This window comes from Bufo bufo, chromosome 7 (assembly GCF_905171765.1).
Source record: "Bufo bufo chromosome 7, aBufBuf1.1, whole genome shotgun sequence".
NCBI classification, from domain to species: Eukaryota; Metazoa; Chordata; class Amphibia; order Anura; family Bufonidae; genus Bufo; species Bufo bufo.
In genome coordinates this window covers 85,061,680-85,074,780 of record NC_053395.1, presented here as the reverse complement: position 1 = coordinate 85,074,780, position 13,101 = coordinate 85,061,680, and the positions used below count along the sequence as shown (strand labels likewise).

The 13,101-nt window shown below is 51.3% G+C and overlaps 1 protein-coding gene across 2 annotated transcripts in view; it reads left to right on the top strand.

Moving 5' to 3' along the window:
• FAM234A (family with sequence similarity 234 member A) overlaps window positions 1-13,101 on the top strand; it is a 64,830-nt gene that overhangs the window by 15,719 nt on the left and 36,010 nt on the right. The gene's annotated exons all lie outside the window — the stretch shown is intronic.

The following is a 13,101-nucleotide window of genomic DNA, read 5'->3' as shown; positions in this document are numbered from 1 at the left end:
ACTCTGCTGCCAGCGTTGTCAGCTGGAAATTTTTGGAGCAATTTTTCCACAAGGACCTTCTGTTATTGCACCATTTTGCTAGTCCTCTCCACCACAGGAATGAGAGATGAGAAGTTATTTTTGTAGCGGGGGTTGAGAAGGGTGAACAACCAGTAATCGGTGTTCGTCAAAATGCGTATAACGCAAGGGTCACGGGAAAGGCAGCATAACATAAAGTCATCCATGTGTGCCAGAGTCAGGAGGATGACTCTCAATCTCCTCATCTTCCTCCTCTTTGGCTCATCCACGCTGAACAGATGGAATAAACCTGCTGTGGCTACTACCCTCTGTAGTGGAGGCAACCGTCTCCTGCTCCTCCTCATCATCATCATCATCCAATTCGCTCTGAGAAGACAAACAGAGGGTGGTCTGACTATCACCCTGTGTACTTTCTTCCCCCATTTCCACCTCTTCCACATGCAAAGCGTCCTCCATTGTGAGCAGTGAGCGTTTCAGTAGACACAGAAGTGGGATGGTTACGCTGATAATAGCAGCATCGCCGCTCACCATCTGTGTTGATTCCGCAAAGTTGCGTAAAACCTCACAGAGGTCAGACATCCATGCTCAGTCGTCGCTTGTGAAGAGCGGAAGCTGACTGGAAAGGCGACGACCATGTTGCAGCTGGTATTCCACTACTGCCCTCTGCTGCTCACAAAGCCTGTGCAAAACATATGGAACGTGGAGTTCAAGCGCATGCTCACGTCGCATAACAGCCGGTGAGCTGGCAATTGCAAGCGCTGCTGCTGCATTGCCAGACCTGCGACAGCTGTAGATGACTTTCGGAAATGGGCACACACACGGCGCACCTTCACCAGTAGCTCAGGCAAATTGGGGTAGGTTTTGAGAAACTGCTAAACCACTAAGTTGAACACGTGGGCTAGGCATCGTATGTGTGTGAGGTTGCCGAGCTACAAAACCGCCACCAAGTTACGCCCATTATCAGACACAACCATGCCTGGTTGTAGGTTGAGTGGCGAGAGCCACAGCTCAGTCTGGTCCCTTATACCCTGCCACAGCTCTGCGGCGGTGTGCTGTTTGTCACCTAAATATTAGTCTAATTAGGGTCTTACCTTATAGGGCGGCCCCCACTGATGTCATTGCACTTTTTTTTTTTTCTGTTGTCCCCCGTTGATTTAGGCGTGCCGTCAGGGAAATGTAGCGTCCCTGGCCACAAGCACTTGGCTATGTATCAGTCGTTAAGTGGGCCTTCCCAATAACTGCATTGGTCAGGGCACGGGTGATGTTACGGGAAACATGCTGATGTAAGGCGGGGACGGCACACCAGGAAAAATAGTGGCGGCTGGGGACTGAGTAACGAGGGACCTCCGACGCCGCCATCAGGCTGCGGAAAGCCTCAGTGTCCACATGCCTACATCATTTCCAGGGTATGCAATTTGGAAAGGTGCGCATTTAGTGCTATGGCCTGTGGGTGGGTGGCTGGGTATTTGCGCTTTTGTTCAAAGGCCTGGGGTATGGACATCTGTACGCTGCGCTGGGACACAGAAGTGGATGTGCTAGCTGATAGTGCTTGCGAAGGTCCAGGTGCAGGGCGGGAGGCATCCGGGCCTGCATCTTGGACAGGAGATTGGCCAGCACGTAACACAGGGGAAGAGGAGGCAGTCGTGTGACCTGCTGACACTGATTGTGGACCCAGGCGTTCGGCCCACCTATTAGGGTGCTTTGATGCCATGTGGCGGATCACGTTGGTGGTGATGAGGTTGCTAGTGTTCACGCCTCTGCTCAATTTGGTACTGCAGAGGTTGCAAATGACAATTCTTTTATCGTCCGCACTTTCCTCAAAAAAGCGCCAGACTGCGAAATACCTAGCCCTTGGCATGGGAGATTGACGCAAGGGAGTGCTCTGGGGAACAGTTGCGGGCCTATTTGGTGTGGCCCACCTTCTCTCTTTTGCCAACCCACTGCCTCTTCCAGCCTGTTGCAGTGCTGCGGATCCCTCCCCCTCTGTGCTGCGGTCCTTGCTCGGCTTGCCACCTTCCCAGGTTGGGTCAGTGATTTCATCGTCCACCACCTCCTCTTCCACTTCCTCACTCTGGTCATCCTCCTGACTTGTTGACTTAACAACAACCTCACTTATTGGCAACTGTGTCTCATCATCATCCACCTCGTGAAACACTGATTGCCGTTCCCCACCGTCATCTTCTTGTGACTGTGGATGCTCAAGAGTTTGGGCATCAGTGCACACGATCTCCTCATGTCCCTTTTCAAGCGGGCTTGGTGAGAGGCCCAAATCAAGGAATGGCGATGTAAAGAGCTCCTCGGAATATCCGAGTGTGGGATCATTTGTTTGGCAAGACTCTCCATGGTGGGAGGAAGGAGGAACAGGGTGAGGATTCTGTTGACCAGACTCTTGGCTACTGAGACTGGACTTTGTGGAAGACCGGGTGGTGCTTAACTGACTGGAAGCATTATCTGCTGCAATCAAACCGACCACCTGGTCACACTGGTCTGACTTCGAGAGTGGTGTCCTGTCCTGCCCTGCAAACTGGGACATGAAGTTAGGTATTGTGGATGAGTGTGTTTCTTGTGCTCTGGCAGCAGGCACAGTTTCACCGGGCCCAGGGCCACGGCCTCCGCGTGCACCTTCAGCAGCACAGCCACTTCCCTGTCTTTTACTGCTCGCCTTCTGCATATTAAATGGTATATATGCTTGCAAGTATGTCACACGTACAGTAGCGCAGGTTTTGTAAGTGTATGCGCAAATAAATTAGACTAAATGTCACTGATATTTAGGATGCGCAAACGTTATACAGGAGATGTAGCACAGATAATGTCGCTGTCACCAGCAGCTAATAAAAACTACAGGGAATATCACTGATATTTATGATGCGCAAACGTTATACAGGAGATGTAGCGCAGGTAATGTAACTGTCCACAGCGGACACAGTCTACATAAAAAGTACACTGGATGTGACAGATATTTCTCGCCCATTCCATTGGGGGACACAGACCATGGGTATAGCTTAAGCCACCACTAGGAGGAGACACTATGCAAATAAGAAAAAACAGCTCCTCCTCCACTGGCTATACCCCCATGCTCCACCAGGAGGACCTCAGTTTTAGCTTAGTGTCGGATAAGGAGGTGACACTCCTGCTCATGCAGGGTTGTCCCTGTAGGTTTTCTCTTCTCCTGTTTGATTTTTTCTAAACAGAGGACGCAGGGTCGCATGGTGCGTCCCTGGTCTCTCAGCGGAGCGAGCGCCGGGGTCGAATGGCTGTCCCCGGCTACCTCCCTTTCCCCCCAGAAGATAAGTTGAACCGGGCTCGACCTGCAGCTCCGGTGGCCTACCAGATCCGGGGTCACCTAGTCCTGTTCTCTATCCACTGCACTGCCACTCCTTGTGCCAGATGACTGAAGAGGTGCCCCATGCTGGTCCGGAACAGAGGGTGAAGACTGCAGGACTCAGATAAGTAACATCAGCTCTCCTGCCACTCCCCCTCCCCCGTGCTCACACTGTGACACGGTTCTTCAGGGCTTACCTGTGGATCTGAGGGTGGAGGGATTCCTTCTTGGGGCAGTGGCTATTCACAGCGCCATGCTGCTGTGCCCTTTTCCCATTTTGTTCGGAGGACTCGTTATACAAGGGAAGCTGGTAGCTCTGTTGTAATGCTCTTACCCCATGTCCAGACTTTCAGTGTTCAAAGCCCCTTTCAGCCTCTAAAATATTTTCCCCCTGCATCCTGACGGCGGGCGCCATTTTCGGAGCCGGGGTCTGCCTTTCTTCATGTTTCCCATGCGCGCGCATTTTTTTAGCGAGTCTTTTTTCGCGCAATTTTTTACCGCAAATATTTGGTGCGAATTTTTCGCGCGATCTGTGACGCGACTGAGGCTCTTCCACTTTGCCTCAGTGCTTCTCCACGCTTGGCTACTACTCCAGCTCCTCACAGGTCACAGTAGGACAGATAGTGTTCCTCAAAACTGTAGGAGACCCTGACTCCGGGATTGCCGCCGTCATGCCAGGCCGGGGGCGCCCCAAAAATCTAAAGCGACACCTCAGGTCCCACTGGGATCCTGTAAGGTATGCTGCTTGCCACTATCGTTTACAGGCTCCTGTGACTCTTGCCCTGCCTCGGGACAGGATCATCCACCTCCTCCTCCCCCTCCATCAAATCAGCCCAGTCCCTCCTCCGTCCCTTCGGAGCCCGCGGAGCCCTCCTGGGCCTCTGCCATAGCTAGGGCAGCCGCGGACTTGTTCCAAGTCTCGCGCGCGGCCATGACCTTTATGGAACGCATGGCGGCCTCGGATCCACCGCCTGCGATGCCTGTGGTTAGCACCGCTCCACCTCTCGGTGCCCCCCCCCCACAGAGGACGCTCATCCGTTAAGAGGCAGCGTGCGCAGCAGCATCCCTCCTTGGATGACTCTGCTTCTCTTTCTCGCCTGGAGGCGTGTTCAGCCTCTCCCCTTCGCGGGGACTGCAGGTCTGAAAAGGAAAGGTCCGGCTCGGACGAGGACACGGAACCGGAACCCTCGCCTAAGCTCTCCACCATGGGGGAAGACTTGGTCACGCCGGTCCGTGACACCTTTGACATACAGGGGGAACCTCCTTCTTCTAGTAGCCAGGAATTCCCCCTTTTCCACTCCAGAAGGGGTGACGCACCAGAGGCAGTGACATTCCCCATTCATGGGATTCGCCAAGGTCCTTTCTAAGGCTTGGGGGCGCCCTAATCACTGTTCTTTCTGCCACAAGGCGCATGGATACTCTGTATCCTTTCCCGGCAGATAATGCGCAGCAGTGGTCTTCTCCTATGGTCGACCCGCCGGTGGCCAGATTGGCTAAGAATTCGGCAATACCAGTCCTGGACGGGTTCTCCCTACAGGACTCCGTTGATAGGCGTTTGGACTCTCTTTCCAAAGCCATCTTCACTCTGGCAGGCACTGATCTGCGGCCCGCGTTCGCCTCGGCCTGGGTAGCCAGGGCGCTTTCGGTGTGGTTGCAGCGCCATCATCAGGACCTCGCAGAGTAGGATACCTCTGCGGACACCCTGAGCTTTGCCCTCCAGATGTCCAAGCGACAATATTTCTCTGTGAGGCCTCATTGGACTTCAGCACTCTCTTTGCGCGGATTTCGGCCCTCTCGGTCACGCAGCGCAGGGAGGTCTGGTTGAAGGTCTGGGACGCCGACACTTCCTCCAATCGCTCCCTCACTAACCTCCCCTTTGCGGGCTCCAGGCCCTTCGGTGCTACGCTGGAAGAGGTTATCTCTGACGCTACGGGGGGCAAGAGCACACACCTGCCCCAATCTAGATCCAAGCGCGACTTCAGAGCTCGCCCCTTTGGCTCTAGAAACCAGTCCTTTCGACACAGCCCACTCCTCCGGTGGCTCTCAGGACTCCCACAAGAAGCCTTCCTTTACACCTCAGCCTCCCTGGCGTCCGCGGCCACAATTCCAGGGGAGTTCTGCTCGCCCCGCGGCTCACAAGCAGTTCTCCGCCTGAAGGGGCGCCCCCACCGCCTGCTGTGAGGGGGCCGTCTGCTCTCCTTTCAGCAGGTTTGGAGACCTCACGTGAGGCGCCTGGACCCTGAAAATTGTAACTTCTGGTTACAAGAGAGCATTCGCTTCCCGACCTCCGGAACGTTTCTTCCCTTCTCGGGTTCCGGGTGATCCGGCCCGAGCCTCGGCCCTTTTACAAGTGGTCTCTTCTCTTCTGGTCCGGGGAGTAGTTGCCCCAGTTCCTCTGGAGGAACAGGGTACAGGGTTCTACTCAAATCTCTTTGTGGTGCCAAAGAAGGAGGGATCTCTACGTCTGGTCCTAGATCTAAAGCTCTTTAACAAGTCCCGTCGGGTGCGGAGGTTCCGGATGGAATCCCTCCGCTCCGTTATTGCTTCTCTTCTTCCAGGGGAGTTCCTCACGTCAGTGGACACCCGGGACGCCTATCTGCATGTCCCTATCGCAGAATCTCACCACAGATTCCTGCGCTTCACCATTGGCGGCCGTCATTATCTCTGGTGCCCTACCTGGACAACATACTGATAAAGGCCTGCAGCAGTTCGGCTGGCTGATCAGCTTCCCGAAGTCCTCTCTCCAACCTGCCCAGAGGGTGACCTTCCTGGGGATGATTCTGGACACCACTGCAGCCCGGGTATTCCTTCCGGATTACAAGTTCTCTCGGATACGGGAGTCGGTGTCTCGCCTTCTGCATTCTCCGTGTATCTCCATCAGGGAGTGCATGCAGGTTCTGGGGCTTATGGTGGCCTCCTTCGAGGCTGTTCCCTTTGCCCAGTTTCATACTCTGCCTCTGCGACAGGCGATCCTGTCCTTCTGGGGCAGGACATCGAGGGGTCTGGACTCTCAGATCCGCCTACCGCCTCGGGTTCGCATGGGACTCCCATGGTGGCTGTCCCCTCAGAATCTGGCTTCAGGAAGATCCTTCCTCCCAATCTCCGATGCTAGTCTCCGGGGTTGGGGTGGCAACATACTGGAGCTCAGAGTAATTTTTCTCTCTCTGTCTCATTGGACCCCCCTCCTAGCGGGTCTCCTGATAAGGGTCCAGTCGGACAATGCCACAGCTGTGGCCTACATCAATCTTCAGGGCGGTACCCGGAGCCGGACAGGTGATGCAAGAGGTGAAAAGAGTCCTCCAGTGAGCGGAAGCTCATGTTCCAATATGGTCTGCAGTGTACATCCCAGGGGTCGAAAACTGGACGGCAGACTTTCTCAGCCGCAACAGGGTGGATCCGGGTGAGTGGTCTCTGCATCAGGACGTATTCGAGGACGTCTGTCGCCGTTGGAGCCGCCCGGACGTGGACCTGATGGTGTCCAGGCTCAACAACGAGGTTCCCACGTTCCTGGCCCGAGCTCGGGATCCTGAGGCGTACGGGGTGGACACTCTGGTGTCTCCATGGTGAGACTTCGCGCTCCTCTATGTCTTCCCACCACTGCCTCACTCCCAAAGGTTCTTCGCAGGGTCGCGGCGGAAGGGTTCCCGACCATAATCATCGCCCCCGATTGGCCTCGCCGTGCCTGGTTCTCGGAAGGCACTCGGATGCTGGCAGACATTCCCTGGCCTCTTCCTCTCAGGGAGGACCGGCGGTCTCAAGGACCGCTCTTCCACCGGATTTTACAGCCGCTTCGTTTAACAGCGTGGCTGTTGTGACCTTCATCTTGAAGTAGAGGGGCTTCTCAGACTCTGTCTTGAAGTCCATGATAAGAGCAGGAGACCAGCTTCCTCCTGGTTATACTATCATACCTGGAAGGCCTTTCTTGCCTTTTTGCGAGAAGTTAGGTGTTTTTTCACTTCGTTTCTCCGTCCAGGTGATCCTCTCTTCTCTCCAGTCGGGGTCTTGAGATGGGAATGTCCCTGAGCTCTCTGAAGGGTCAGGTCTCTGCTCTGGCCATTTTCTTTCAGCGGTCTCTGTCTCTGCTCGGTCCGGTGAGGACCTTCCTACTGGGGGTGGCGCATTCGGTCCTTCCCTTTGTCCCTCTCCTGCCCCCCTGGGATCTGAACCTGGTCCCGTCTTCTCTACAGGCGGCTCCTTTGAGCCCCTGAGGGACATTTCCCTGAGTCTTCTCACCTGGAAGGTGGTCTTTTGGTGGTCATCACCTCTTTCTGGAGGGTATCGGAGCTGGGCGCCCTTTCCTCCAAGGGACCCTTTTTTGGTCTTCCATAAGGATAGGGTGGTACTGCCCCAGTCCCTTCTTTTTTTGCCCCGCTCCGGCGAATCCCAAGGAGCGCGCTCTCCATTCTATGGATGTTGTCCGTGCTTTGCGGGTGTACCTGTCGGTTACTGCCCCATTTCGCCGCTCGGACTCCCTTTTTGTGGTTCCCGAGGGGCCTCGTGAGGGTCTGGCGGCCTCCAAGGTCACTGTGGCTCGGTGGATTCGGTCGACTATTGCCATGGCCTATCGGTCCCGGGGTAGGGTTTCCCCTAGCGGGGGTTACCACGCACTCCACCAGGACGGTGGGGGCCTCCTGGGCTAGGCGCAATCGAGACTCTACATCACAACTTTGTAAGGCGGCCACCTGGTCGTCCTTACATACAGTGGCGGAAATAATTATTTGACCCCTCACTGATTTTGTAAGTTTGTCCAATGACAAAGAAATGAAAAGTCTCAGAACAGTATCATTTCAATGGTAGGTTTATTGTAACAGTGGCAGATAGCACATCAAAAGGAAAATCGAAAAAATAACTTTAAATAAAAGATAGCAACTGATTTGCATTTCATTGAGTGAAATAAGTATTTGAACCCCTACCAACCATTAAGAGTTCTGGCTCCCACAGAGTGGTTAGACACTTCTACTCAATTAGTCACCCTCATTAAGGACACCTGTCTTAACTAGTCACCTGTATAAAAGACACCTGTCCACAGAATCAATCAATCAAGCAGACTCCAAACTCTCCAACATGGGAAAGACCAAAGAGCTGTCCAAGGATGTCAGAGACAAAATTGTAGACCTGCACAAGGCTGGAATGGGCTACAAAACCATTAGCAAGAAGCTGGGAGAGAAGGTGACAACTGTTGGTGCGATTATTCGAAAATGGAAGGAGCACAAAATGACCATCAATCGACCTCGCTCTGGGGCTCCACGCAAGATCTCACCTCGTGGGGTGTCAATGGTTCTGAGAAAGGTGAAAAAGCATCCTAGAACTACACGGGAGGAGTTAGTTAATGACCTCAAATTAGCAGGGACCACAGTCACCAAGAAAACCATTGGAAACACATTACACCGCAATGGATTAAAATCCTGCAGGGCTCGCAAGGTCCCCCTGCTCAGGAAGGCACATGTGCAGGCCCGTCTGAAGTTTGCCAATGAACACCTGAATGATTCAGAGAGTGACTGGGAGAAGGTGCTGTGGTCTGATGAGACCAAAATAGAGCTCTTTGGCATTAACTCAACTCGCTGTGTTTGGAGGAAGAAAAATGCTGCCCATGACCCCCAAAACACCGTCCCCACCGTCAAGCATGGGGGTGGAAACATTTTGCTTTGGGGGTGTTTTTCTGCTAAGGGCACAGGACAACTTATTCGCATAAACGGGAAAATGGACGGAGCCATGTATCGTGAAATCCTGAGCGACAACCTCCTTCCCTCTGCCAGGAAACTGAAAATGGGTCGTGGATGGGTGTTCCAGCACGACAATGACCCAAAACATACAGCAAAGGCAACAAAGGAGTGGCTCAAGAAGAAGCACATTAAGGTCATGGAGTGGCCTAGTCAGTCTCCGGACCTTAATCCAATCGAAAACCTATGGAGGGAGCTCAAGCTCAGAGTTGCACAGAGACAGCCTCGAAACCTTAGGGATTTAGAGATGATCTGCAAAGAGGAGTGGACCAACATTCCTCCTAAAATGTGCGCAAACTTGGTCATCAATTACAAGAAACGTTTGACCTCTGTGCTTGCAAACAAGGGTTTTTCCACCAAGTATTAAGTCTTTTTTTGTTAGAGGGTTCAAATACTTATTTCACTCAATGAAATGCAAATCAGTTGCTATCTTTTATTTAAAGTTATTTTTTCGATTTTCCTTTTGATGTGCTATCTGCCACTGTTACAATAAACCTACCATTGAAATGATACTGTTCTGAGACTTTTCATTTCTTTGTCATTGGACAAACTTACAAAATCAGTGAGGGGTCAAATAATTATTTCCGCCACTGTACCTTTACCAAGTTCTACCAGCCGCACTCTCTGGCGTCGGCTGATGCTGCCCTAGTGCGCAAGGTATTGCAGGCGGTGGTTCCTGTTTAACCGTTGGACATTTCCCTCTGGAGGTGTTGGTCTTCCCACCCCATGGACTGCTCTAGGACGTCCCATGGTCTGTGTCCCCCAATGGAATGGGCGAGAAAAGGAGATTTTTTGTGAAACTCGCCTGTAAAATCTTTTTCTCGTCTTTTCCATTGAGGGACACAGCTCCCACCCATTCTTGTCTGTTACAGGAGGGGTTGGTTCTATTCTATTGGGACCTTATGGTTTACGGCCTGATGGCGGTATTCCTCAGTTCTGTTTTCTTTGTTAATATTTGGTTTTTGTCTCCTTCTCCTACTGCTTTTGCACGCACTGAGGTCCTCCTGTTGGAGCATGGGGGTATAGCCAGTGGAGGAGGAGCTGTTTTTTCTTATTTGCATATTGTCTCCTCCTAGTGGTGGCTTAAGCTATACCCATGGTCTGTGTCCCCCAATGGAAAAGACGAGAAAAAGATTTTACAGGTGAGTTTCAGAAAAAAATTCCTTTTTTAGGATGCGCACACGTTATACAGGAGATGTAGCGCAAATAATGTCGCTGTCTGCAGCGTCTATGGAAAAGTACTGGATGTCAGATATTTTTAGGATGCACACACGTTATACAGGAGATGTAGCACAGTTAATGTAACTGTCCGCAGCGGACACCGTCTAAAGAAAAAATATGCTGGATGTCGCAGATATTTTTAGGCTGCGCACACATTACACAGGAGATGTAGCGCAGATAATTTCGCTGTCTGCAGCGGCCAAACAATTGCAAGCTATTTAGCGCAGGTTGCGCTAAAAATATATATTGCTGCCAGTGTAAACATTAGTCCTTAAAAGGACTTTTGGGTCTCTAACACCAACCAAAAAATTAAATTCCATTCTCTACACTATCTGTCCCTTCTACAGCACAGCTCTCTCTGACTATAACTGGTCAAGCCACGTATCATCTGGTGCTTTATAGCCAGCCAATCACTGTAATGCCAGTTACTAACATGGCTACCGGCATTACAGTGAGTAGCAGTACTTAACTGCATGTTTATTGGCTGCTACGCAGCCAACAAACGTGCGGGGAGGAGACTCGAGCATGGCGCTCAAGCACACGCGGTATTCGGCCGAACACTGCCATGTGCCGAGCATCTCAATGCTCGAGCTGAACTGGTGTTCGGCCGAGCATGCTCGATCATCACTAATTGGGACGTGTGCTGTCAGCGGAGAACACGTACAGCACACGTACGTGAAACACTGATGTGTGAATGAGGCTTTACAGGTTATCACAATAATGTCCGTGTGATACATTTTGCACCACCGTCAAGGTATCTCAGTGTGGCATGAGTCCGACCACTACACTACCTACGGAGTGTGAACCCGGTCTGAGAGCTGCTAAGATACAACTTACAGCCAAGCTCCCACATACCTCCATAGTGAGATCACTCAGGTAGTGGGAGAGATGATAAGGCTGTAACAGGCCATGTGACACTGCCCCACCTATAACAGGCCATGTGACACTGGCTTCCAGGTGCAACAGAATGCTACCAGCAGTACGCAATGACACATTGTAATCACTAAAATAAAGTGGCCTAAATGGGAGGAAATGCTCAAAACCCCAAACACTGTGGCGTGTTTATAACCAGGGGAGCCATTACTCCGCATGTGATCCGTTGCTAGTGGCAATCCCCTGAAAAATGCATACAATGGAGGATGTCGGCAGCGGACCACATGTATCCGTGTGATACATTTTGGGATATTTATCGCCCAGTTATTCACCACATGGATTATTGCTGTGTTCCTTTCCTATTTTTACTGATAAGGCTACTTTCACACTTGCGTTCGGGGTTCCGCTTGTGAGCTCCGTTTGAAGGCTCTCACAAACGGCCCTGAACTGATCCGTATAGCCCCAATGCATTCTGAGTGGATGCGGATCCACTCAGAATGCATCAGTCTGGCTCCGCTTGGCCTCCGTTCCGCTCAGCAGGCGGACACCCGAACGCAGCTTGCAGCGTTCGGGTGTCCGCCTGGCCGTGCGGAGCCAAACGGATCTGTCCAGACTTACAATGTAAGTCAATGGGGACGGATCCGTTTGAAGTTGACACAATATGGTGCAATTTTCAAACGGATCCGTCCCCCATTGACTTTCAATGCAAAGTCTGGAGGGATCCGTCTGACTAACTTTCACACTTAGATTTTTTTGTGAAATATAATGCAGACGGATCCGTTCTGAACGGATCCCATCGTTTGCATTATAGGAGCGGATCCGTCTGTGCAGACACCAGACGGATCCGCTCCGAACGCAAGTGTGAAAGTAGCCTAATGGATGAATCTAGCATACACTGATGGAATCACACATGCAGTTTTTGTCGCAGTTCTTTTGAACTAAAGCCAGAAGTGGATTCAAAGCTGTATTTGTGTTTCCAGCTTTGCAGAGTTTTAGGCCGGGTTCACATCGTGTTTTTCCCATCCGTTTAATGTATACAAAAAACGTATACATTAAACGGATGCCTCAGACTGATGGCATACTGTGGCATCTGTTCACCATAGAGTTTCATTGTAAAAAAAAAAATGGAACGGAAACAAAAAACAGAACAACGGATCCGTGAAAAACGGACCACAAAACACTGAAAAAGCCATACGGTCGTGTGAAAGAGGCCTTAAGGAGTCAAATATTTTACAACTGTATTTGAGGGAAGCGGTTTGATGTTCTACCAATGGTAGAAAATGATTAAAAAGAAGCGGCAAATACGGTTGGATCTTAACCCTACAACTATTGATCCTGAGGAGGAAAGGGATAAGGGTGCGTTCACACATGGTGGTAATGGTGTGGATTCTCGGGTGGAAGATGTACAGCTGTATACAGTTGCGGCAAAGAGGTTAGGATTTTATCATTTTACATCCACACACTGCTGAAAAATCCCTCAGATAAATTGCCATGCAGTGCAAATGTTCTGTGCACAGTAAAGGGAAAAAAAATGAATTTGCACGCTGCTGATTTAAAATCTCACGTGCAGATTTTGCCATGGCATTGTGACAAAATCCACAACAGCCCTAAGGGCTCAAGCAGACGGCCATCACCGGCCCAGGAAACATAGTCACGATGTGTTTTATGAAGCAGTTAGTTCATATCTGAAGGCGGATCTCCCGGCTGGTGTGCGTGAGCCCTAATACAGCATTCTTCAGGTGAGTGCAAAGAGACCTGGGTTTTCGAAATCAGATAACCGCCTAATCAGAGCTGCAATCCCCCTTTTTATAAGTAATCCCCTAACATGTTATAAAAAGTGGCCAAACTTAGAGTGTCAGGGGCCCGAGGACACCAGTAACTGGGAGCAGAGCAGGGTTGGGAATGTAAGTCTATGGAACATATCATTTTTAGCATTTAGATATTTCT